The following is a 27,409-nucleotide window of genomic DNA, read 5'->3' on the forward strand; positions in this document are numbered from 1 at the left end:
CCTCTGCACTTTAGGAGAGTCCATCACACCCAGTACTCTGTCCTCCGTGTGGTCCCAGCAGACACCAGCTCTATCCAGACTCGTACACCTCTACTCTCTGGTTGCCCCTGACTGCATCATACTATATCTACTGTAGGCCTAGTTGTTATATCTGTATTATATGGTGATTATATATTGGCATATGAACTACGTCATAATTCGCATTTCTGTTGCTCAGCTGATCGCTAAACATTGAATGACAGATAAGAGGACCTCTGCCGGGGCGTCCGAGAGCATGTGACAGGTCCCACGACGAGGGGACGTCCCGAAAGACAAGGACCCTTTAACCTTTTGACCTTTTAACTTTTAACCTCCCCATTGTGATGTACTTAATTTCTCTTTATTGTCATTTGGCTTTTGTTTCTAAGGGGTGAACAATAGGATTAGTTATTTGTAATTTATTCTCATCTTTTATTTATTTATTTATTTATTTATTTATTTATTTATTTATTTATTTATTTATTTATTTATTTGTTTATTTGTTTATTTATTTATTTATTTATTTATTTATTTATTTATTTATTTATTTATTTATTTATTTATTCATTTATTTATTTATTTATTCATTCCTCTGTTCATTTACGTCTTTGTTGTGGTGTTTTATGATGTTATGGTTGGAAGCATTTAGATCAGCATGATGATCGTTCAGTAGCTCAGCATTCAGAATCAGCGCAGGTCAGATGAGGATTTCTATGCATTTATAGACAAACACAAACGGGTGTGAGGAGGCTGAGGGAGGAGTAGTCAGCTGATTCTGGATCAGAATGCCAGAATAGACTGCGTGTATCATTCAGAGGGTTGATTGTGCTACAGTTTGTAGGCATTTTAGTGCATCAAGTCAACATTTGCCTACTATACCATCTGTAATATCAGCCCGATCTCACTTTAAATATGTAAATAAAGTTCTAATCAACTGCAGGAAAAATGTACGTATAGTATTGTATGTTATGTTATAGCCATAAGTAATATATTGATCATATATTGACATATTTATGAAAATGTACAATGTGTACATACTACAAATAGGTACATATATTACACATGCAAAACATTTAAACTTTTAACGTTTTCAGAAACGTTTGTACTCCACCCGAACCCGGGGTGCTCACATGAGAGGCAAGTGCCTTTACCTCAAGACTACCAAGACACAGTTTTCTGATAGCCTCACCCAAACCCTAACCTTAACCTTAACCACACTGTTACCTTAAACTAACCATAACCCTAACCATAACTGTATCCCTATATCTTATCCATAACTATTAAATGTTAAAACAAACCATCATCATAGTATTGCTGTGTTTGTATCAGGGTGGGTGTGTGGCTTATGGTCCATTTTCAATCAAAGCAGCCAAGTCTGAATGAATGAATGAATGAAAACTTTATTTAACAGATTGCATAATGGGTACAATAGAGTACGGCTCAATACATACAATTGTTAAGGGGATGCAGACCTGAGAAAGACGTTTGTCTTGTTTCCATCAGGGTCCCCCATTTTCATTTCATATAGACATTTATGACATACACAACATACATGACATTTATGGCATAGGGACATATAGGTATTTAGTACTGATACATTTGTGACATAAGCGGTATTCAAATATACAGTACTGTTACCCTTAGATCCTGACAGAGTATATACATATGATGGGGAGGGGCCTGTACATTAGGAGGGGGTGGGTGGGTGGGAGGGAAATATACATACGGCGGGGAGGGAATATATACATGCGGTGGGGAGGAGACTGTCTATTAGGAGGTGGTGGGGGTTTTGGGCATTTACGGTGGCCAGTTTCGAATTGCAGCCTCCCGTAGGTGCTCTTTAAGAGCACCTACTAAGAAGCGCGGCTGCATTCAATTCATTTCCAATGTAGAGGAGTGTATGCAGTACCTTGCGTGTACCTCGTGGCTGCATACGCTCCTCTACATCGGAAGTGAATTGAATGCAGCCACGTTGCTGCTTTGGGTGAGAATGGACCATGAGTCCAGTGGTGACAGCATTCGCCTGCGACCAGTTGCTGGTTCAACTCCCGGTCACAGTGTTTGTTTTGGCCTTTTGCTGATACGAAACGTAAATATGGCTATAACATAACATACATTATGTACCTTTTTTCCTGTGGTCGATCATACTTTATTTACCTTTCTGATGAGACCATGTTGGTAATATACAGTTACAAGATGTTTGATTTTATCCATTTGTGTCCTTTAGAAGGTGTTGGGCTATCGTCTGTGTCTACAAGCCTGTGTCCCTACATACTATTACAGCAATGTTATCAGGGTTGATCTCTTCCCAACATCTGAGAAAGGGATTTATCTCTTGTCAATATAATTTGACCAATAGGAGCTGAACAGATGGTAAATGGTTATGATTACAACACATATATTAGATGTATTTGTTTCAGTTGTCCTAGTGTTGTTAGGCATGGGAATAAGGGAATGAATAATTCTGTATGGTGTGAGATGCAACATGACATCAACCTTAGAACCCAGTGTTGACTATTGTACATAGTGTGTATTGTCTAATCACCTGATATGTGTTACTACCAGCATCCTGCAGTTACTTGTTTGTCGCAACCACTTTGATAAGTTGGACCTACATTTTGCTATTCTTTCTATTGTCTTTTCATTACTATACTGTGAGCGAATCCCCTAAAATAAACCATATTGTGTAGATTAAAGGTCAAAATAAACAATATTATGTAGATTAAAGGCCTAGATAAACCGTATTACGTAGATTAAAGGTCATAAGAACTTTCATATGAAACTCAAACATTCTTTTCTCCTCTGGTTTACACTGATTCATGCCCGCAATTGTTCGGTTTTTGCCAAATGCATGCAGTCAAAATGTGCCATATGAAAAGAAGATGTTTTTGATACAAATCTCTTTTTAATACAATGTCAATATGTATCAAATTAAATACAAAGTAAGTTTATATTTAAAGTAGACGTTACAATAAAAATCCAAGCTGACTTTTGGATCCAGCATCACTGCTTACTAAACCATCATACAACCGTATACTGTTTAATGGAGAAAATTACAGAATTGTGTTTATTTTTATTGTGGCACAGATCTGTGAAAATATTAACGCATTGCCCCTAACCCAATACTTTAATCATATTAGTTGTTTTTTTAACATAACATGTTAAATATAATATACAGGTGTTTCACATATTAACAGAACTGTAATTGACCAAAATGTCTTAGGAATAGATATGATATTAACTATCTAGAAGAATGATGTATTTCGGGAAAAGATCAATTTGAATTGATATTATTGAAAAGCTTGAGATATCTTTAGTGTTTGGTGTGTGCTTGTATCTATGGAAGGCATAGCTTACAGACAAGTATGTTCTTCTTTTAATGCTGCTACTTATATGATGAACCAAATACACACATATAAACACAAATATATAAAGAAATCAAAGGATAACAGGGTTTTGGTTACTTGAATAGTTAGGGTCATTTCATATAAATGGAAGTGACTACAGGTCTTCGGAAAATCTGTTTACTGTATTTGCCTCCCCTAATATAAGAAACAATTTGCATGATGCCCAAGATGTTTCTTGAGAATTTAGTGTTTAGTGCCATATGGGCTGGGCATACACCTGTATGTAAGACACGAAAATAAAAAACATCAAATCAAATCATACCAATATCTCCAATGAACATTCATTTGTACGAACGCATATTTATTGGAGCCTCTAGATTGATTTCCTCAAGTATTGGTGAAACAACTTAATTAGTGAATATTCTTAAATCTTTTAAGAATAAAAATGTCAATTCTATTTTTATTTAAATGTTTTTTTTTTTTGAAGATCCTCTCTTGATCCACTAGCAGTGTGACTAAGGCTGTTGATGCTGACAATTGACCCTATTCACATGGTGGCCACATGACATAAGAGCAAAATGGCCACAATGTGAATATGGTCAATGGATGATCAAAAATAGCTAGATGAGGCTTTCATCTCCAATACAAGTTGGACTGTTATGTGTAACAACACTTTAGTTTAGGGGACACAATAATAATGATTATACTGTAGGTACCTACAGGAACCTACTAATGAGGAACTGTTAGCAAACTGTTTAATTTAATCATCAGTTACTCAAGTCCCAGACCTGATTCCCAATGACTCATTCAGTAAACCATTTAACTCCCAAATCCCATATTCTACTGGTGTATGTGTTCCTTGAGAAGCAACCGTTTGTGATTATATTATATATATTAGAGGAAAGAAAGGTGTTGTGGGTTTAGTTTGGTTTCCATCTTTTTCCAGAGATCATCATTCAGGGCCCAGATCCTCTTTCAAAAAAACAACAAAAACATAATTTTACCCTGTTCCACTGGACTTTGCCAAGAACTCGTTGAAGCTACAATTATCTCAAAGCACCTATGTTACAACCCATGAATGGCCATTTCAATGAGACCTCTGCTTACTCCATTATGATGTAATATTACTGTGTCAGTAAAAAGTATACTGTCACGATTGTTTTTTAAGTGATTGTTTTACAACATATAGTATTGTGAAAAATAATATGTATTGTGTTTTCCCGATGCATTATGTAAATGTCTCCTGCAAAATACCTTTCAAGCTTTTGTTTCATTTCAATAGATCTTTAGTTTTGCCATGTATGATATTTATTTGTACAAGGCATAATACTTTATGTACTTGGCATACAATATACAAATGCACCCTAAAACATTATGGTCTAAATCTGTTGGCTCAAATTACAGAAATTGCAGTATATTTATAGTGTGCAGTCATTTCTGTCATGATAGACTATATGCAGTGTTTGTTCCCAAGAAAGTGTTTATTTCTATTAGTATATCTTTATTTCCCCATGCATAACATACAGTACAGTGCAGTGAGGTAGCCACTTCCTGGTTTACTATTAAATAGGACAGGTTCTACAAAATGTTTCTATAATTTTCTATATTAAAGTAGAAACCCCATCACCCTTTTTGTAGCTTTGCAGACTGAGAATGAATTTACAGTATGCATGAATGTGTATTGTTTCCATGGTGTTAATTAACCTCATTGTAATCCTGTTGAGAACTAAGTCTCCTTTTAAATGTTGAATATTTGTGCAACTTGGTTATTCTGAGAAGTGAGCACATCATACAAGCAAGAACTAAAAAAAGAAGAGTTAGTGTCTCTAAATTGTCACTTATTTATACTGGATTTACAGGAGAATTATTCACTGGTACCGTTATGCAGATCAGTAACTGGATTAGTCAATCAGTCATTGGTCGTTTTGTGTTCACAACTTTAAGTTCACTTTCCCAAGAACAATAATGATATAATGTGGGATAAAATACAGTATTTGAAAGTGTGGAGAGTGTGTGTGTGTGTGTGTGTGTGTGTGTGTGTGTGTGTGTGTGTGTGTGTGTGTGTGTGTGTGTGTGTGTGTGTGTGTGTGTGTGTGTGTGTGTGTGTGTGTGTGTGTGTGTGTGCGCGTGCGTGCAAAGTGTGGAGAGTGTGTGTGTGCGTGCGTGCGTGCGTGTGCGTGCATGCGTGTGAGTGCGTGTGTGAGAACCATGCAGTCAATATCTGTATTTGAGAGCGGATAATGTATAGAAAGGTATGGCAGAGATGGGATATCTGTAAATATAAATTACTATAAACTTAGAGCTTAGATATGTGTCAATGCAAGTTTAATACTTTACAGATATAGAAATATGTATTCTCTATTGTGTTTTAAGATGATACGTATATAAACTGTTGTTTTATGTTTTATCATGTCAAATGCTTAAACTATGGCTAATGGTTTCCTGCAACCATTGTATACATGTCTGCACAAATGCAATAAATGTAAGTCATTTTAATACAACGCTGACTTGGAAAAAGTTGTAAATATTTCGAATTCTCCTACAGCATCTTGGTCTACAGAGTATTACTAAGGTAGATAGCTCTAGTCATCATGCCTTCTTGACATATTATGTGAACAAGAGTCCACTACTACAGGCTACAAAACTGAACAACCAAAAGAATAGTTAAATCCTATTAAAGGCGATAAAGAATGTTGTTTAACCCATTTAGACACTAGTTAATAAAGGGCTACATTAGATTTGAAAACATTTTCAAATTATTTTCCTTAATTTTCAACATAGTTATAAATCAACAAGACTGAGATGTAAATAAGCAAAACATTTTTATCAGTTATTTCAGAGATATTGATGAGGATTGAATGATGCTTTAAAGGGCAAAGCAGAGCATTATGTAGGCTATAACACAATGGGACTAGTGTCATACAGCAGATATCAAAACATCACCAGCAAGTGATAATGTATAGCCTATTTTTCATAGACTAACTGATATGGGCCTATATAAGATAAGATCACATATTCCTTTATTGATCCCCTTGGGGAAATTCAGGCATCATAGCAGCATGTGGGGGGGTACAGGTATGGGCATGGTAATAGTAGAAGACATATACAGGCAATACAATTCTAGTATAGTAGAAAAGTAATAATAGGCAGTGTAAACAATATAATTAACCCTGAATATATGCATATGAGCAAGTAGGCAGTGTGATCAAAGGTGCAGATGAGGGTCTCTGTACACCCTATCAGTTATATTATACATTACAATAAATATGGTTACAATAAACACTAGAATCTAAATATATACTATGAGTAAGTAAAGTATACAGTATACACAGGTGCAGTATACATAAGGTACCCTAACCGGCGTGATATACGTTGTACGTTATACGTTGTAGTCTGTGCAGTTTAGGTGGGAGTCAGACACCCTCAGTGATCAGACATTCCTAGTAGCTCTTGAGTTCTGCTGCTGTTAGTTCTCTGGCTGCTGGTACTACAGATAGGCTGCTCTGAAGAAATGCATGGTTTATGTGACAAATAATAAATATGAGAGGCTCCATGGACATACGTGTTGCAGCAGGGTCACTTCATTCCCTGCATCTGAAGAAGAGCAAACACTCTATTGATTGATTGATTGATTGAATTGTGTCACATATGGTGGTAATACCAATAATATACCAATAAATGTCTACGGGAGCATAGTCTAGTGTGCAGACTCTATTTAATTTTTTCACTTCACTCTTCAAAAATGTATTGATCAACAAAGTGAATGAATTTGAATGTGTACTGAACTGTACTGTATTGATTGTGGTATAGTATCTCTTTATACTACTGGAGAAGCAGCACAACACTGATATTAGACTGATGTGCTGTCTTGATAATAAACATATACATTATCAGTATGTATAGACAGAGTGAGTGAATGGTCTACTCGTGTGTTAAAAGTGGAATCTGCAATGCCGTCAAACAACAACCACTTAGCAAAAAAATTTAATGTTGGTACAACACTTACTTTGTTTACTTTTTTTGTTGCTGATATTGCTGGCCACACCTCGGGCTCTGGAGGTCTGGAGAAATCACACTATAATAAGTTACTGTATACAAAAAGTATAAAAGAAAGTATATAAAAAAATTATATTACCTTTTATAGGAGTAGCCAATAAGACACCACCCCCCATTGCCCAACCCTGATTCAAGCCTTTTGTCATAATCACAGCGAGAGCGTACTTCACCCCTCCTCCTTCTCCCCTCACATTTACCACGCACTCCTCTTCATCCTCCCTTCCATCCACCACGCACTCCTCTTCATCCTCCCTTCCATCCACCACGGAAGCCTCACGCCCTTTTATGGTCAGCATCCCTTCACCTCCCGTCACTCAACCCAGCTGCACCTCATCCCCTGATTCACACGCTGTCAGGCACCTCACTCCTCACAGCTGTATCCCATCCCCTGATGATGAGGACCCTACTTCAACCAGACGACGCTGACCAGAAGTCGTCGTGGTGTTAGTATCATTACCTAGGTATGACGCCTCAGTCCGAAGACCTGCTAGGCATCCCCGTGTGATTATTCCCTGTTCTAACTTTCCTCTCTTGTGCCCAGGACCTCCGTGCCAGCGTGTTCCTGTCTGGACCCCCTGGAGCTTACCAAGGAGTTCCTGCTCCCTCTCTCAACACGGACCTGTGTCTTCCGTCCGCAGTAGCACTGGAGTGCACCTGCTCCCTTTACCCCCAATTAATATCTGTTGTACATTTCTGGATGTAATTCTTGCCTACTTGGGAATACCATTAAAACAACCTGAAACGCTCCATTCTCCTCTCCTGTGTTCAGCGATTGGGCTCTGCTTAAAACCCATTCTCACACCTTTAGTTTAAAGTCAACATTGCATTAAACATTTTTGCTAAACCTTTAGTTTCTTTCAGCTAGCCCACACCATTTCTATACAGCTTCTTTCAGCTAGCCCAGTTTCTATACAGCTTCTTTCAGCTAGCCCACACCATTTCTATACAGCTTCTTTCAGCTAGTCCAGTTTCTACACAGCTTCTTTCAGCTAGCCCAGTTTCTATACAGTTTATTTCTGCTAGTCCAGTTTCTATACAGCTTCTTTCAGCTAGCCCACATCGTTTCTATACAGCTTCTTTCAGCTAGTCCAGTTTCTATACAGCTTATTTCTGCTAGTCCAGTTTCTATACATCTTATTTCAGCTAGCCCACACAGTTTCTATACAGCTTCTTTCAGATAGCACACAGGAACTAAATTTCTCTAGCTTTTTACATATTGTCTTCCTCGTCAAGGAGCACTCGTGATGCACTTATATTACTTTTGCCTGTTCTCTCTGTTGACGCCCGGCGTCTTTCCTGGATTATCGCTGCTCTGTGTGTTTTAATAAAGACACATCCTTAGAAATAGCTACCTATCTCCGTCTCTCCTTGTCTCCTCCACCATTGGACTCACTACTACTCACCCCATACGTAACAAGAACTAATACAAATATCAACACAACAGGGACAAGGCTATACAACAGACAGAATCAGAGATACAAACACAGAGAACAACCTAAACAGATTGTAACATCAACAATAAATGCACTGACAACAAACTGTTTAGGAGGTTTATCACCACAGCGTGCATCATCTGTAAAAGATCACTAGATGGCGCTCTGATACCACTATTCACATCTTTCATACTGTCTGTTCCTTGTGTGGGGAAGCGAGACCCATTGTTCACACTGTGACTGTGGTGTTGACTCTCCCAGCCTTGGGCAGGTCTGGGAGTGTAACACTGTCACTGTGCTGTCAATTTGCTGTCACTGCTAATTGATTGGAATGTTTGGTTGGTGACTACTTATTCTTTCTCTGTTCCCTTGTCTTGTTGTCGAGGCTTCAGAAAACCGTTCGTGTGGGAAGGAGCTGGTCAGAGTTTGCTGAGCCACTCGCGATGTACTTATATTACTTTTGCCTGTTCTCTCTGTTGACGCCCGACGTCTTTCCTGGATTATCGCTGCTCTGTGTGTTTTAATAAAGACACATCCTTAGAAATAGCTACCTATCTCCGTCTCTCCTTGTCTCCTCCACCATTGGACTCACTACTACTCACCCCCATACGTAACAGTTTATTATTGTTATTACTGTATTATGTGTTGTCTTGTTATGAAAAAAGAAAAAGCAATAAAAAGATTTGATAAAAAAAAGGGGATATACTGTTAAAACCCATAGCCTTCAGTTTATATAAAAGTATGTCGTGGTTAACAGTGTCAAAGGCTTTTTGTAAATCTATTAAAACCATCCCACATAATTGACCTTTGTCCACCTCTGTTCTAATTTGGTCTGTCAGATATAATAAACATGTGTCAGTGGAATGTGATGTTCTAAATCCAGACTGGAGCTCGAACAACAGGTTGTTTGTAGAGAGGTATTCGTTTATATGATCATGAATGATCTTTTCTATGACTTTGGACACCGCACTAAGAATCGACACAGGCCTATAGTTCCGGAGGCGATGGAATCAGCTGTATCCCTAAGAAATCTAGCAGGTATCTTGTCCTGTCCTGTTGCCTTGTTTAAAAAAATACGGGAGCAGCGGTAGTTTTCCTGCTAAGTGGTCTGCATGCATTTGGAAGTGCCTTGAACACAACACTGACTGCAATGATTTCTATATGAATTGAAAATGGGGGACCCTGATGGAAACAAGACAAACGTCTTTCTCAGGTCTGCATCCCCTTAACAATTGTATGTATTGAGCCGTACTGTATTGTACCCATTCTGCAATCTGTTAAATAAAGTTTTCATTCATTCATTCATTCATGCTGGAAGGAGGCAGCCAGTCAGGCAGGACTGACAGAAGGCTGCAGTGCTTGGCTCTACAGGTTAATTGGCTGTAATCAGTAGCTAAGCTGTTATGTTATTGCATCTCATACACTTACTGTACTTTGACACCCGTACACTTCATTCAACATCCTGCACCACCACTGATGAACTGAAGTCCACACCTCATTTTATATTTTTTTTATAAATATTGTTATTTATTATTTGATAATGATTTTGGTTTTATAACAGTAGATTGTACAAGGAGTTATTGGTGTGTGTGTGTGTGTGTGCGTGCGTGCGTGCGTGCGTGCGTGCGTGCGTGCGTGTGTGTGTGAGAGAGAGAGTATGTGGAGTGTGTGTGTGTGTGAGAGAGTGTGTGTGTGCACTTGCGACTGTGTGCCTTCCCTCTCTCTGTCTCTCCATCTTGTTCTCCTACCTGGGGAGAGAGAATCTAGCTGCAGTTAAGGACATTGTGGTGACCAGACCAGCCTACTACATTATTCTGTTTCTATGGTAATGGTCTTTAGGCAATGTTATGGGAATGTTATCTATACATCTGTGTTAAAATACATATTCTATGTCTTACAGCCTGACTAGTTTAATATAGGTCAACTATTATAACAGCCCAGACACTAGGCTACAGTATGTGTGTGTCTCTTTAAGGACTCCAAGGTGTGGGAGCTGTAGAGCCGTGCCAAGGCTGTTTCTCACCCCAGTTAAGACATAACAAAGGCCAGTCTTGTTATTTATTCACTAACTGGGGCACATTTTGTTTATCCTTTCTGTCATATCTGGACGTCATTTCAATTGTGTATTGTGTACGTTCTGACCAGACCTCTTCCTCACTTTCTGGTCAGACGCTTGTGTGTAAACATGTGTGTTTTTCTATAAACTGATCACTTTCACTGTGGCCACAGATGAATAAAACTATGTTCTTTTTTTAATAACTCGACTCAGAATGATTTCACAACGGCTCATCTTTTGTTCATAGTAATTTCCACGACAGCTATCACAGTTGTGTTGGACTTAACTATATAAATGCACTTGATGTGCTGATGGTTGTGTATAGGCTACTACAGGGACATTTGAATTGCCAGGGGAAACCATTAATGACAATAATACACCGCTTGAGATGTTGCCAGGTGTATTAATATGTTGGTACTGCAATACATTTCAGTAGCCTACTGGTACTGCACGCAGTAGGCCTACATGATCATGCTTTTTCATAGCTTGTAAATTGCCTATTAAATGGTAAATGGTGCAGTGTGGTTAACACTCTCACCTCACAGCTAGAAGGTCCTGGGTTCGATTCCCGCTTGAGGACCAGGTTGCCACGTTGCCAGGTACCCAGGTGGGGTATCTCCCGGGCCTTTCTGTGTGGAGTTTGCATGTTCTCCCCGTGCTCTCAAGGGTTTCCTCTCCCAATAAGATAAACCCAATGGACAAAACATGCAGAACAGATCGTTCTGTATCGTTAGTGGCTTAGCTTGGCATCGCTACTGCACTATCTCGCGTACGTGCACGCGTACTGAATAAACCACAAATGTACCTCTAATACCAGTATTAGTCTGACCACACCCCTCATCAGCTTACCTTCATAAGCAGGTGTGTGGTCACCTGCTCTCCTCCTTCTCGCTTTCACCACAAGGAAGAGGTGCCTCGGTAGATCCCCACACTTGACACCATGATGGAAGAAATTGGATTAGGAACAGCTTGGGAAACAAGGATACGTTGACATCATATCTTTATTTTCTCTCTCACTATTTTCGAGAAAATACGGCGATATTGTCTTCGTACTGGAGTGTCTGGAAGATGATGATCATTCTACAAACCCTCCACCGGTTTTCGTATTGGGAGCACGCCGCTGCATGCTTCTCAACTGCAGTTCCTTGCTGTGTTTGTTGGGGTGAAACCTGTCAGGCCACAGCTGAACTGTCGGACATGCCGCTGTTGTGAGGAGCGGTGCGTTCCAGGTTGGGTGAGTAGTGTTTGCTGGCGGGCTCCACTTGTCTGTTAGTGCTATGGGGGCTACTTGACAAAGTTTATGGAAACCGGCCCCAGGCTAGGGTCCTTTGTTTAGCCGTCTAGGCGACAGAAGGCCTTGGTCTGGCGACCATTATAGTTTTAACTAGTGGGCCGCGACCATTGACACTGGTGATCCCTGTGTGTTCTGGACGAGTGGATTCTCTCTGTCACCGTGTTAAGACCCCATCTTTCATATCCAAATGAGAGTATTCCTTCACGAGGGGATATGTGCATGTAATGTGCGATAGCGGCAGATTCATGTTCAAAGTCAGCTATACAGGCCGGTTGGTACTGTGCTGATTCCGCCGGACGTGGTAATGTCACCGTTGTGAAGCGGTGTTGACGTCTTGTTTTCTCTTTTCTCTTAAAAAGTGAGGAGGGTTCAGAACGGCGGCCTGTCTGGGTGAGTGTTATGTCATTGTTTACATGTTCATAGCTTACGGTTAGCCGGTCGGTGGCCTGGCGCGGGGTAGCTTGGCTTCTCGCGCGCCGCCGGGAGCTCGCTCCTGATCGCGTGCGTCGTTAGATCGGCGTCTCGCGAGCGGAAGCAATAGCACCCGAACGGTTGGAGCAGCCGTTAGCTTGATGCTATTCTGTTGAACGTGCTTTGATTTTAACATGTTTTACACTCTTGACCACGACGTCATCCTTGACAGGGGATGTTCGTCGACCCTGCCTGAGCCTAGACGGGGATTGCGTCAACAAAGAGGACTGTAGCGACTGGTGGAGCGGCGACGCTGCCCGGATCGAACAACACAGGACGGCTGTGTTCTACGGTGTCTTGTGAGTTGACTGCACTTCGCTGATCTGCGTTCCGGGTAGGTACGGGGTTGGCCAGACCTCATAACACGTCTTCTGGTTTTACCTTGCTAAATGTATTGTGAATAACGGTGTTTTTTCCCAAAACGTGTGTTGTTGCAATGCATTTGGGGATACGTTGCGGGTTGTGTGTGAGCTGTTTTTGTCACTGGCAGTTAGCTTCTCCGTGCAGATCGTGATGTATTGATCTGGTTGTTGTGTGAGAAACATCATGGTGTTTATGTGTACCGTGTACTCACTACTAAGGCAACTAACCTATGAAGCTATGCTTGGTGACGAGTGAGTAAAAGAATGTTCTTTCTCAGACTGTAATGACAATGAACAGTGAGTTCACACATTAACAGGTTTTCCTGTTTTAACTGGCCGTATTGAGGGTAAAATAGGAGGATTGTGTTTCCCCCCCCGGTTCCCTGGGGACTTTATCACCTCCTATCAGACATGTTGTGCATTAATTGTGTCTTTTGTGTGGTAGGGATACGATGTAACTCTCAGCTTGATTGCTGAGGTTGTGCTAAATCTGCTGGAGAAACTTATTTCCTAAAGGGAAATTGGTTTGGTTGCTGTCATGTGTGCTTAGCAAGGCCTGTGGTCGATACTAATCAAGAATGATGTATTCTCTCATTGTGAAAAAAACGGCGTTCCTCTGTTGAGTGTTTTTGCCATTTTTTGTAGGTGATGATGGGTTGTGTGTGTCATGTGACCTACAACTGGGTTGTACTGGCCACAGAAGCACATGTGTATGTTGGACCGGGGTTCTTAGAGCCCTCTCTATTCTGTGTTTTTCCTTAGTAAAAATCAGATGGCAGGTTAGCTCGTGCGCTGTGTGGAGCTGTGAAACGCTTCATAGAGCTGACTATGACTGTGTCATATTCTCTTTTTGTCGTTACGTCGTATCATGGGTGTGGGGTCGTAAAGGGGTGAACTGGTAACCTTTCCTCTCCCCATTGTTCTGTCGGTCAGGGGTACACCCCCTGTCCTTCAAGGTTCCCGTCACGTGGCGGTTCGGCACGTTACGGGGGGGGGGGGGGGGGGGGGGGAGGGAGTTCCTGGTCCCACGGCCTGGTATATTGGGCGTGTGCACCGCAGGAATTCCCCCGCCATAGAGTACGTCACCGTGCGCGTCTCTGTTGGTAGGACTTCCGTGTGCTGTTCAGGTCCATGTGATGGATCTGTTTTCAGGGGGGGTGGTCAGGGCTCCTCCTCACCAAGCGCCTACTCAGGCCTTCTGTGAGTTCGGACTCCTTCTTCCATGTGAGGAAGCCTCCATCAGAGTACAGAGCCTTCCTCCTCAGATTGTCAAAGTGAGTGGACCCTCTAGAAGGGTCCTTTTTCTATTGTATGTATATTCGATTCAATTCGTTTATTGAGTGTGTATGGGTTCGGTGCCTCTTCCCCGGAGGCCCTAAAACCAGTTTTTTACATGGCTCAAGGTGCAATATATTCTTTTCAATCTGTACAGCTCGCGTGGGAAGTCTCTCTGGGGATCCCCGTCTCTTTCCTATGGGAGGGTGGTGGGATGTAAAAATGTGAAAAATTTTTTACCCCGGCTGTGTAGACTGGGATACATACTGTTGATGCTTCCTTCTTTCTATTCCAGAAGTGTTGGAGTTAGGGAGTGTCACACCCCTCTTGTCGTTCCCCTGGGCGCCTTGGGGATTCAATGACAGGTCTAAATAGCCTGTTCATTGATGGGGGTGTGTCCCGACGCACGTATAGTGCTAGCTCGCTGTAAACAGGCGATTGACTGGCACGCCTTGGTTGCTTGTGGTTGAAACAGCGTTTTTATAAAGCAACTGAGATGGGGGTTTTTCCTCTTCCGGCGACCACATCCCATGACCTGGGTGGGTTGTCGACGGATTCCCGTTCATGTCTGGGGGATGATGACGGGATGGATCTGAACATATGTAGTGGGGTCTCACGCCCTTGGGGTGGGCCACCAGGCGCGGTTCGTCCGAACGTCTGGGTGGCGCCTTCTTTTCATGTTAAGATCAACACGCATATCTGCCCTTCTCCTGGGGTAGGCATGTCGGCGTGGTTAGGGCACGGGACTGGTTCTGGTCACGCTGGTCCAGATCAGTTGAACCCGTTGTCCGCCGGGGATGCAGATCTGCTGTTCTGGTACCCTGAGGGACTTGGGCTTTTTTCAGGGGGAAAAATGCCAGGTCGGTCTGGGTGTCACAGGGTTAAGCGCTATGGAGACCCTGGTTGGGTATGTTTTTACTCAGCACTGTCGTCATGGCTTACAGCCATGCCATTCTGTACGCGCTCGATCTCGTCGGATCTCGGCCGCTACACAGGTTGGTCCTGGTTAGTACTTGGTTGGGAGACCGCCGGGGAATACCAGGTACGGTGTGCTTAGGGGCTGGTTCTCCATTATTTTTCGCTCCTCTCTCACGCATGGCGAAGAGGGGCCTGTGGGGGTGGTTTTTTGACCTCCTCTGGTGACCCTGTGCTTCCCGTACCGCCAGGCCCGGTCCGAAGTGATGTTTGCGACCCGTAGGCCTGGGTTAACCCTTTTTGGAAACTGAAACACTTGTACTGCGGTATAGCCGGTGTATACCCGCAGGTGTGTTTTGGAGTTTTTTCTTGAGGGGTTATAGGAACAACCACCGCATTGGGTAACGCCGAGGTGGTTGATTCCCTGGTGTGTTGGAGCAGTGTCAACTCCCGGGTTCACCGTTTGAGGGTGCCCCTGCACGTTCATGACGTCTGCCAATCGTGTCAGCCTTCTCTGCCTCGACCCCTCTGGGTGGGGGTTGTTAAATGGAGGCTTGGTCATGCAACACCGCCAGCTTACGCTCCTTCCGCCGGGGCGGCTGTGTTCAGCTGTCCCCTCTGGCGCCTGTCTCGTCCGCAGTCTCCAGGCTAGGGTTAACAGCCTGTTGCCTGGTTTTTCCCCGGTGCGCTGCCTGCTTCCGTTGGTTAACCTTTTTGTGTGCTTACGGCCATGCTGACTGCCTATTCGGCAGGGTCGGTGTGCCAGGCGGTGTGCTATTGGGGGGACGGGGCCCGCTCGGCTTACGGCCATACCGACCTGAACACGCCCGATCTCGTCCGATCTCGGAAGCTGGGCAGGTTCTGGCCTGGTTGGTTCCGCCTGGGAATACCAGGTGCAGTAACTGAGGGGCCTTTGTCCGAATACGCTGGCGATGTGGGGGGCGGGGCACTACGTGCCCACCTGGTGGGGTCTTGATGCTGGCATCATGGACTTCTCCGGGCCCCCATTCTAGGGAGTCCAGTCCTTTTGGTGGGTCTGGGTCTTCCTTCGTGCTCCGCTGCTACGGCCTTGCCACGGGGTTGGGTTTGCCCTTGACCCCGTGATTCTGGGGGCAGTAACGAGGTTGTTCCTCCGTTCGTTCCCGGGTGGCATGCGGGTTGTGCGTGTGTGTAGTCGTGGGGTCGAGCCACGGTCTGCTCACCCTGTGCGTTGAGTTGCTTGAGTGCCTCTTCGCACGGTCGGGTCCGTCGCCCTCCCGTGACGTCCCTAATAGGGGGGCTACCCTCCATTAGGGGGGGTCGGGGGGGCTCGGCCCTCCCTGTTCTGATGGTTTTGGGGGGCTGTCAGCGGGGTGTATTTGTCAGCCAAGTGGCTCCGCTTGGCCTCCCTTGTGCAGTAGCGATGCCAAGCTAAGCCACTAACGATACAGAACGTTAGGTTATGACTATAACCAAGTTCTGTTAGTTAGGGGCGATGCTTGGCATCGGACGGCCGCTGCAGCCCTTGTCCTCACCTTGTGGTGAAAGCTTGGGAAGGAGGAGAGCAGGTGACCACACACCTGCTTATGAAGGTAAGCTGATGAGGGGTGTGGTCAGACTAATACTGGTATTAGAGGTACATTTGTGGTTTATTCAGTACGCGTGCACGTACGCGAGATAGTGCAGTAGCGATGCCAAGCATCGCCCCTAACTAACAGAACTTGGTTATAGTCATAACCTAACGCTAACGCTGTCGCATCCCTGACGAAGATGGACAGGAGCACTAGGATTGGTCCCCGGGCGCGGCCCAAGTCGCAGCTCATGTCTGCTCCTGGCTGCCCTTGGGGGAAAGGACGACGGGATGGGTCAAGTGCAGAGAGGCATTTCATCAGCGACTCAATGCATGATGTGTGTGTGGTCCTGTGTGTTGCCCATCTCGCATGTGTGTGTGTCAATCTGCATGACAAATAAAGACTTCTTCTTCTATTTATATAGCGCTTTTTCCAACAATACAATTTGTTCCTCACATTTTACCCATTCACTCACACGTTCACAGCAGAGGCAACCATTCAAGGTGCCAACCTATAGTAGCCTTTAGGCAATTGTGGGTTAAGTGTCTTGCTCAAGGACACTTCGACGTGCTGCCCGGGAGGAGCGGGAATCGAACCGGGAAGCCCCCAGATAGCCAGACGACTGCTCTACCTCCCGAGCCACTGTAGATGTGGTGTTGGTTTGGTCTTTGTAATGTGGCTCTTTCAGAAATATTTGTTGTCAATGTGGCTCCTGAATTGGCCAAGTCTAAGTACCACTGCCCTAGAGTATCTATCTATTATGCTTAGCCTATAAGTGGTGGTATTAAGGACTGTGCTTTGATGGGGCGGGGGTGGAGGAACATCCGCAGGCTGATTGTGGTGGGCCTGCTGCCCAATCCTCACACCACATCCTCAAGTCATACAAAAATAAACATTCAAACTATCAATTACACTCGGGTATTGTCATTTATAAAGGTTGGTCAGATTTATTATTATAATACATGTTATGGAAGGTAGCTTGAGATCATCAATGGGAGATTGCTGGGGGTTTGGGTGATTTCCATTGTATAGCTGATTGCATTTCCTGGCTGCCAACATGGCAAGATATATGTAAATGTTTTCATATGTATTTCTTATGTCATCGTTGCCAAGAGACATAAATGAGGATAAACGAATAGATCCATATAGACATTATGATATTATATTAATAAGATAATTTAAAAATAGAGAAAGTAAATGTCAAGACCAAAATGTGAAAAAGAAAATAAATTACAGCACCAGCAGAGAACTAACATTTCACTGTTCATTTTGTTTAATATATTTTTATGCAGATGATATTTTGTTGTATTTCCATGGCCAGTGTTGGGGGAAACATTTTATTTGTAATGCAATACACAATTATAACATATAGGCCAGGGGTATTCAATTAAAATTAAAATGGGTCCAGTCACTCTGGTTCTCTACCCAGCAAAGGTCCCAACAATCATAATGTCTGCTGTGCTATCATTCAAGGGTCTATTGTAGTTAATTGTTGCATGACTATCAAATTAAATACGTTGTACTTTCCTCATGCAGACACATTGAACTGGAGGAAAAACAAATAAGTAGCCTAATCATAAGTAAAATGATCATATGGCTCGCCGACAACAAACTATCATTACACATGGGCAAAACAGAGTCCATTCTCTTCGGTTCAAATAACAAACTCAGCAAGACCGACGGCTTCTCGGTTACAGTGGGTGACAATATTGTCACAAGGAAAGATGAAATTACCTACCTGGGTTCCATCTTAGAGGCTAATCTTTCCTGTGACAAAATGGCATCCAATGTAATAAAAAAAGTCAACCAACGAACTCGATTTTGGTACCGGATCTCCTCTCTGGTAAACAAGAATACCCTGAAGACTCTAGCAGGAGCACTCATTCAAGGGTACTACGACTATGCTTGCACCTCATGGTACCAAAGCACCTCAAAGGCACTAAAAAACAAATTACAAACATCTCAAAACAAGCTAGTCAGACTACTGCTTGACCTGACTCCTAGAACCCACCTCACCCCTGCCCACTTTGACAACCTAGGATGGCTTAGAGTAGACGACAGAGTACAGCAACTTGCAATGGGCCTGGTCTACAAGATACACTACGCGACCAAGGTACCCATGTACATGTCAAAATACTTCCCAAAGGTCAGTGAATACCACGATCACAACACCAGAGGGAGCTCCACAAATCATGTTAAACCCAGATTCGGCTCAAACAAGGGACTAAACACGTTTAGCAATTATGCCACATCAATGTGGAACGCCCTACCCAAAGCTGTAAAGGAATGTGAATCACTACCCACTTTAAAAAACACTCTCAAAAAACACCTACGGGAGACTGCCAGTGGCGGCCGCCACTGGGGGGCGCTAGGGCGCCGCCCCCCCTCAGGCCCTGCCATGGTTATATGAGAGAACAAGAACAATTATTTTTTAGTTTTTTGTTTTATAGCCCTATAAATAATATAAACATGTTTAAAATGAATAATATTTACTCATTTTAAGTATGTTTGTGTTTCCAATGCACAATATAACGTTACTATATAAAATAAAAAATACTCGTTTTCCTGAACAGGAAATTACTCACTTTTTTTTTTTTTTTTTTTTTCTCGGCCCGGGCTAGACGCGATATCGCTCTGAGTGCGCGTCACTGTTCGATCGCTGTATCCGTCGCAGCCAATCAGTGCGTAACGCGTTGTGCATTGAAATATGACTATTATGTTGGAATCCGGGCGCGATTTGAAGCGGTCTAGGCAGCAGCGTCAAGAATTTCTGTAGCCGCATTTCGCGGAGACGCTCTCTGATTGGCCGACGTCAGTTTTTTTTTCCGTAGCAGCATTTCGCGGAGACGATCTTTGATTGGCCGAATCCACTTTCTATGTTCCAATTCTAGCTTATTCGGGAGAGAGTTGTGTTGTTGTGACTGAGATGCAGCTATTTAGAGCGTGACTGCAAGTTCTTTCGACGGTTAAGCTTAGGCACTCTTTCAAAGTTGGTTAAGGTTAGAGTTTGTCTTAGAGCATGGCGATAGAACGCCAGGTAGTTTGCAGTCTGTTCGACGCGGAAATGGACAAACTGTCTTGTTGTGGTGCTAACAGCTAACAAGCTATATGGCGGATGCAGTCTGGTGGACAGTGGACAGTGTTCTGGATATACATCATCAACAGCGGATTATACACTTTATCAAGCCCACCACGTTTCAATTAAACAAAGTGAGTTGGAGGGACATGCACAATGGACAATGCCATGGAGTGGATTATACTTTATCAAGCCCTGCTGCCTGCTCTGCTGTCAATTTAACAACAACAAGCTGATGAGTCGCGATCTTTTTCTCTCTCTCTCTCTCTCTCTCTCTCTCTCTCTCTCTCTCTCTCTCTCTCTCTCTCTCTCTCTCTCCTCTCTCTCTCTCTCTCTCTCTCTCTCTCTCTCTCTCTCTCTCTCTCTCTCTCTCTCTCTCTCTCTCTCTCTCTCGCTCTCTCGCTCTCTCTCTCTCTCTCTCTCTCTCTCTCTCTCTCTCTCTCTCTCTAATTTCACCGCGTGTGGGGCATGAATGGTAACTTGTTTAAAATGACGAGATATACAAATGTGTTTATTATTGAATGGATCTGACATCATCTGAGAGAGAGAGAGAGAGAGAGCGAGAGAGCGAGAGAGAGAGAGCGAGAGAGAGAGAGAGAGATATATATATATAAATTTTATATAAAAAAAATTATATAAAAAAAAGAAAATTAATTAATTTTCTTTTTTTTATTATAATTTTTTTTTTTTTTTTTTTGCCAGGCCATTGTTTCTAGTTGTGGCGGCGGCGCGGCGCGATAGTTAGATAACCTAGGTGGGTGGGGAACAACCAGGATTTCACTGTCTGCGACAGAGTTGGAGAACTATCTGACTCTCTCCCTCACGCGGACACACACACACACACACAATGGAGCCGTGCTGCCGCTTGTGATTGGTGGAGGCGGGACCAGGCGATACAACTGATTGACAGCGGAGGCGGCGAATGGAATGGCAGACGGCACTCAGATGCAGAATAACAGCCAGTCAGTGAGCCAGGTAGTGAGGGACTCGGGAGAGATACAGTAGAGCGAAAGTCAATTAACGTTGATGTCAAGATCAGGGGTGCAGTCGTGCACACATGCGGTTACACGCCGTGTTATTAGATCACTGAGGCAGAAGTACGCGCGATCGCGCACGGATGTGTACTCGCGTGTACGCGCAGTCGCGCACACAAAAATGCGCTGTATCCATTCGTTGTGAGCTAAGTACCCGGCCACCCATAACAAAAGCGCGTCTTCAACCACGCCCGCAAATACAAACAGATATAAACAGATAATTTGACAACAGTATCATGTTCCTACCTGCAACGCAACCTGAACCATCGATGCCACCGCCGCTCCCCAAGAGAAGAAAGTTGCAGCTTCAGAATCAGCTTATCCAAAGCAAACTTAGTTTCGCTATACCTGCACGACCTCCAACGCCCGCGCCCCCCACAACAGAGACAGCTGTCCTGCCACTGTGAGGTTTTGTCCGCTGCTCACCTACTCGCTCTGTTCCTTTAAGCCTACTCGCTCTGTTCCTTTAGTTTTCTGTTAATCAATTGCATTCTCCTATTCACACGCTTCTTCCCGTAGACGCCGTTTGATTGGTGCTTCCCCAACCACACGCTTGTCAATCTCATCCCGCAGCTGTCACAGCTTGTCATTAAGCATTCCTCTGATTATATATACCCCGATTCCCCATCAAGTGTTGTTGGATCGTTTTGATATATTATCAGCATTTGCTGTTCCTTCCTTGCCTGCTGTTTTTCCCTGTGCTTTGCCTCCCAGGATATTCAAGAAGTATTCCGCTTGGACAACCCGTTCCCCGTGGCGACGCGCTCGCCCTGTTTGATCCTGCTCTCTTTACGCACAGCGCCTGGGTGAGTTTTGCAAAGACTGTCTTTGACCCTATCGTTTTTCGTGTGTGTTAAACACTGAAGAGATCCTGCTTTTTGTCAGACTGTCACTCACCCTGTGCCTGTATTTTGGATTGTTCATTTTGGATAATATTTGCTTGAACATCGCTCACTGTGTGTATTCACACCGAAGATATTATCACTTGGATTATTATTGGGACTTCGCTCACTGTGTGTATTCACACCGAAGATATTATCACTTGGATTATTATTGGGACTTCGCTCACTGTGTGTATTCACACCGAAGATATTATCACTTGGATTATTATTGGGACTTCGCTCACTGTGTGTATTAGCACCGAAGATTCTATCACGTGGATTGTTGTTGGGACGTTGCTCACAGTGTGTATTTACACCGAAGATTCTGTCACTGGATTATCTGTTTTGGGACAAGTCACTCCTCCTGTCACCTGCTCTGTTCCCAACTGTACTCTGAGCTAACCCGCTCTCTCTCTCCCTCTCTGTCACCACCTCGGGGAGCTGCCGAGAGGAATCTGCAGAGCGGCTCTGACGTCACAGTCTAATCCTCGGACGAACCATCCCGGGAGAAGCTGCAGAGCAGCAACATTCGTCTATGCTTGTATCCCAGTCTTTGTTTGTTCTCAACCAAGTTATTGCTGCTATTTTGTGAAATAAAACAAGCCCTAGTTTTTGGCAACTCTGAAACAACTCTCTTTGTGTCGTTAGCATTTGGGGTCGGTGTCAAACCATAACAGCCACTCCACAACAAGACTCAAGATGGACAGTGGAAGAAAGAGAAAGGGTGGAGGAGAGAGGGATAAAACAAAGAAAAAGAAAGGCCCTTACAGGAGAGAGTGGTTAACTGTATTATAATAGTAAATAGAAAAATATGTTGTGCTCTTGCTTTTTTCTTTTTGAAGGTGGAGAGAGTAGCATTGCTAGTGCCACAACAGTTTTATTTGAGGTCCATAACAGTACATTGTACTAAGCAATTGTTGGCTCATTAGTTTGTGATTCACATGCACTAAAATTCACCAGAATGCAGGAAATTAAGTCTTTGTAACAAAAAATGTCCTGGTGGGGGACCCCCAGACTAGAGCTGCCGCGATAACCGCATTACCGCGGTATCGCTGTTGCATCACGCCCACCGCAGAGTTGGGCTGAATACCGCATCACCGCTGATTTTTTTAATAATAATAAAGTAGCGCCCAGACGTTGGACTTGCGGCTCTGCAGATATACCCTACTCGGTTCCAAGCGACCCTATTGGGTAGAAGTGGTACCAGAAAAGTCATGTGAAACATTGCAGACCACTGATTGGTCAGAAGAGAGACGCGTCACACATTGGAGTCTCTGAACAAAAACAGAAAGCCGCCATCTTTACTGCCTCGCTAAGGATGTATTTCATTCAGGATTTGTTTGCGACAGCACCAAGTGTAATAAACAGAAAAGGATGGATTCACTGTGTATTCGGCCTCATTTATTGATGAAACAAAACCGACATCAACCCAATTTACCACAGAGCGGAAAGTTTAGTGTCACAACAAGATCGCTGATGTGTTAAGTTTGTTGTTATTAGCCTAATACTAACGTCAGCAGATATACACGAGAGGTAACGTTAAACCCGGGTTGCTTGGTAGAATAGACACAATGAGGTAACGTTAGCTTTAGCACAATAGACACAACGAGAGTCTGGTTAATGTTGTTATTGATTGATTGAAACTGTGTTAAACTCTGGCTTGCTGCAAGCCCTCGGACATGCCCACGGAGCTTTCAGTGTACACAAACGGCCCCGCCTGCATCCCCACACGGAGACAAACGGAGTTTTTTTTTTTTTGTGTGCGCACTGTGCAGTAATAACCGCGGCGGTAGGAAATATTTCGCAAATTTGTGCGGTAAGGAAAATATCAATACCGCGGCAGCTCTACCCCAGACCCCCTGCTTAAAAAGTGGCCTGATTGGGGCTATATTTCGCACTATATCTCCCGGTATGAATTATTTCCCCAGTCCGGCCCTGGTCCTAACCCAGTTGTACAGTAAATTACCAAGTATGGCTTTGTCAGTATTCCAATGTACAGTGTACAGTGCCCCCCCCCTACCCACCCCCCCCCGACCCACCCACCTCCAATGTACAGCTCCCACCCACCCACCCGACCCCACCCCACCCACCCACCCAACCCCACCCCACCCACCCAACCTCCTCCAATGTACAGTTTCTACGTCAAATGTATATACACTCTTTTTCTGGACACTTTTGTATCACAAACAGTACTGTATTTGCAAATCTGATATGTCATAAATGTATAGATGTAGCAGTACTGTCTATCTGTATGTCATGTATGTCATATATGTTATGATGAATTAAAAATGGGGGACCCTGATGTAAACAAGACGAAAGTCTTTCTCTGGTCTGCATCCCCTTAACAATTGTATGTATTGAGCTGTACTGTACTGTACCCATTCTGCAATCTGTTAATAAACTTTTCAATCAATCAATCAATCAATCACAATGAGTTTCTCATTTCAAGTATTTTCTACATTCAGCCACTAGATGCTGCACTAGCGCACCAGCATGTCATTATCCAATCAGGTGCATTCTATGTGGAGAAATGGGAAGTAGGGAGGGGATACATGCAACATGTTAATGCTTCATCTTTTAAATGAAAAATTCATTAATACACTTTTTTTTGGGGGGGGGGGGGCTGTTTTATTCCTTTCTAAAAGCTCTGTGGTTGTAAAATATTAATATACATAAACAATTTATTTATAGCACATTTAAATTACATTTAGTCAACTTTTATCCAAAGTGACATACAAGTTCTGTACGACAAGTCAGCAGGAAGGGTACAACTCTATCAGATGAGTAACAATGTTCATCAACACTAGGCTGCAGTGTTGAGTGCATAGTAGTAGAGACATATTAGTATAGTAGTTGGTAATATAGGCAAGGAAGATTATTTAATGGAAAAGTGCATGATAGTAGAAGTGTAACTGAGGGGTTACAAAACCCTGACTGTATTAAAGATTGTGATAGATTAAACCACTGCTAGTTATGTACTTTAATTACTGGCCAGACAGTACATCTAATATATGGCAGACACTCATAATAACACGGCACTGACAAAGAAATATCATTTGAGGGTATTTATTATTATGCAGTAAATGTTACAGATATGAGAATTAGGGTCGCGCTTGTATGGTGAAGAATATGCATAAATCAGTCAGTAGCATAAGTCAATGGGAATAGAATAATTCCTACGATGGGGTACTAGGCTAACGCCGCCTGGTATAGGATGGCAATTATATGGGGGAAACGCTGGTACCGCTGGAGACAGTGGGTTCCTCCCAGAGTTGTAAGCTCTGGAGGAGAGAGGAATGTTCGGATACTCAGTCTGATCAATTGAAGAAGAAGGGGATTCACGTACAGAAGCCAGTCCTTGTAATCCAAAGTTCAGCATCAAAAGCAATAACTGTAATCCAATTGCCCGATAGCAATGATGATAGCCAGCTAGCCTCGGTCCATGAGGCCAGCCCGAATGTAGTTCCTCAAGGTGGTTAAATCCAAACGACAGTGGAGATTAACGATGCTCTTCTCCAGGTAGTACGTTCCACAATCAATATAATCCAACCAATACTGGTTCTGCAATCGCCGCCGTCGGTTCTCCTGTGCACATGTCCAGTAGGTTCTCCGACTAGGCCTCCTCGTGTGCTGGCACCAATGTATTTAGTCCACGCGCACTGGCTAAGGTCCACTAGCTAAACGAACGAACTGCTGGGTAATGCTGCACACGAACGAACTGCTGTTGGCACGATACACAATAATTAACGACTCTTTACTTCACATTAAGCTAAGTCGAACTTGACGTTACTGCATTAAATCTGACACTTTTACTATTCACTTCGCACGTGGTTCTCAACGCTCTGTTAGACGAACTGCTTCTCACTTCACTGTTACCGAACTTGATGAACAGCTACTGTTCGCACCTGCCGCCGTATATATACTTAAGTGGCTATATCTAGTGCCGAACCTCAGTTCTCGTCTCGAATCAATGCGCTGTCTCCGGGCATGTTGCGACATGACTTTGGGGGCTTGCGGTCTGGCGCCGATAGCGTTATCCAATAAGGAAAGCGAATATTACTATGATTCAAACGCAGGCTTAAAGGGATATACCGTGTATACATAAATAATATACAAGGTATATAAAACAATAAATGTAGATTCTCAGCTTTAATCTGGCCCTTCACAACAGCCGCCTCCTAATTAGTCCGCACCTAATTAGTTAAGGGAGACAGATTAATAGTCCAGTCAACTGCTCAATATTTGTTGTGAGGAGTAGGGCAATCTACAAAGTCAGTGGGTCATGGTCGTCATCAGGGGAGTCAGGGATCTCCGGCAACTCTATCAGCTTCGCCACGGGTCGGGTGTAGGTCCGCCCTTGAACTATGACTTCTGCCGCTCTGACCTTCCCATCGGCACCAGTAATCACTTTGCTTACGCGGCCGGCCGGCCACATAGCTCGGGGTAGTGACTGGTCTATGATCATAACGACTGTGTCCACCTTCAGGTTGTCCCTGTCCTTTACCCACTTCTGACGGGCTTGGAGGGACGGTAGGTAGTGGAGGAGGAAACTGTTCCAAAACTGGTCAGCCAATACCTGACTGTATCTCCACATTCTTCGGCCGTTCACTTCTTCAGGTCTGTACACCGCCTGTGGAAGGGCAGGGTCCAGCCGCCCCATCAAGAGATAGTTTGGGGTGACTGGGTCGAAGTCTGCTACATCACTTGAGACGTAACCGAGGGGCTTCGAGTTCAAGACGCCCTCGATCTCCGTGAGGACTGTCGTGAGGACTTCTTCTGCCACGGTCTGGGCCCCAAGCACGGCGTACAGAGCTGTCTTTATAGAACGGACTTCTCTTTCCCAGGTTCCCCCGAAATGAGGGGCGTTCGGGGGGTTGAACTGGAATTCGACCTGATAGGGAGCGAGGTGGGTCTTAAGTTCTGGGCCCATGGCCTGGAAACTCTCTCTCAGTTCTCTTTCTCCGCCTTTGAAGTTTGTCCCTTGATCGGACAACAACACACACAGGCTTCCCTTTCGGGATTTAAATCTCCGGAAGGACATGAGGAATGAATCCGTACTCATGGTCTGGAGGATCTCTATATGAACGGCCCGTGTGGTCATACACTTGTATACAATGCCCCACCTCTTCTCTGTCCCTCTTCCTTTCTTGACGTAGAGCGGGCCGAAGCAGTCCACGCCTGTGGAGTGGAAGGCCTTCTCGCCGAGTCGGAGGCGGCAGGGAGGCAGGTCGGCCATCATAGGTATACTGGGCTGTGCTCGCCACTTGCGACAGTCTAGACAGGTCCGTTGGAAGCGACGTACTGCTTCTCTCCCTTGCAGTATCCAGTAACGGCGTCGGATCTCAGCGAAGACTCTCTCTGCCCCCGCGTGGTGCACATCCTCGTCGTACTTCTTTATGATAAGCTCGGTTACCTTGTGTCGGCTGTTGAGGACGATAGGATACTTGACGTCATCCGTTAAGTCCGGGGCCCCTCTCAGACGACCACCCACCCTGATGAGGTCATGGGTGTCGAGCTCGGGGGCCAACGTGAGCAGACGGCTGTCTGAAGGGATTGGCTTTTTCCCCTGCAGGCAGTCTAGCTCATCTGGAAATGAGTCTCTTTGGGCTCGCTGTAGCAGAAGCAGTGTCGCCTCTGTGTA

At 43.9% G+C, this 27,409-nt stretch overlaps 1 protein-coding gene across 1 annotated transcript in view; it reads left to right on the forward strand.

Annotated features, from left to right (window-relative positions):
• LOC311243831 (solute carrier family 12 member 5-like) overlaps positions 1 to 27,409 on the forward strand; it is a gene marked incomplete at its 5' end in the record, with an annotated part of 190,208 nt that overhangs the window by 149,644 nt on the left and 13,155 nt on the right. The gene's annotated exons all lie outside the window — the stretch shown is intronic.

This window comes from Notolepis coatsorum (assembly GCF_963971535.1).
Source record: "Notolepis coatsorum genome assembly, chromosome: 17".
Lineage (NCBI taxonomy): Eukaryota > Metazoa > Chordata > Actinopteri > Aulopiformes > Paralepididae > Notolepis > Notolepis coatsorum.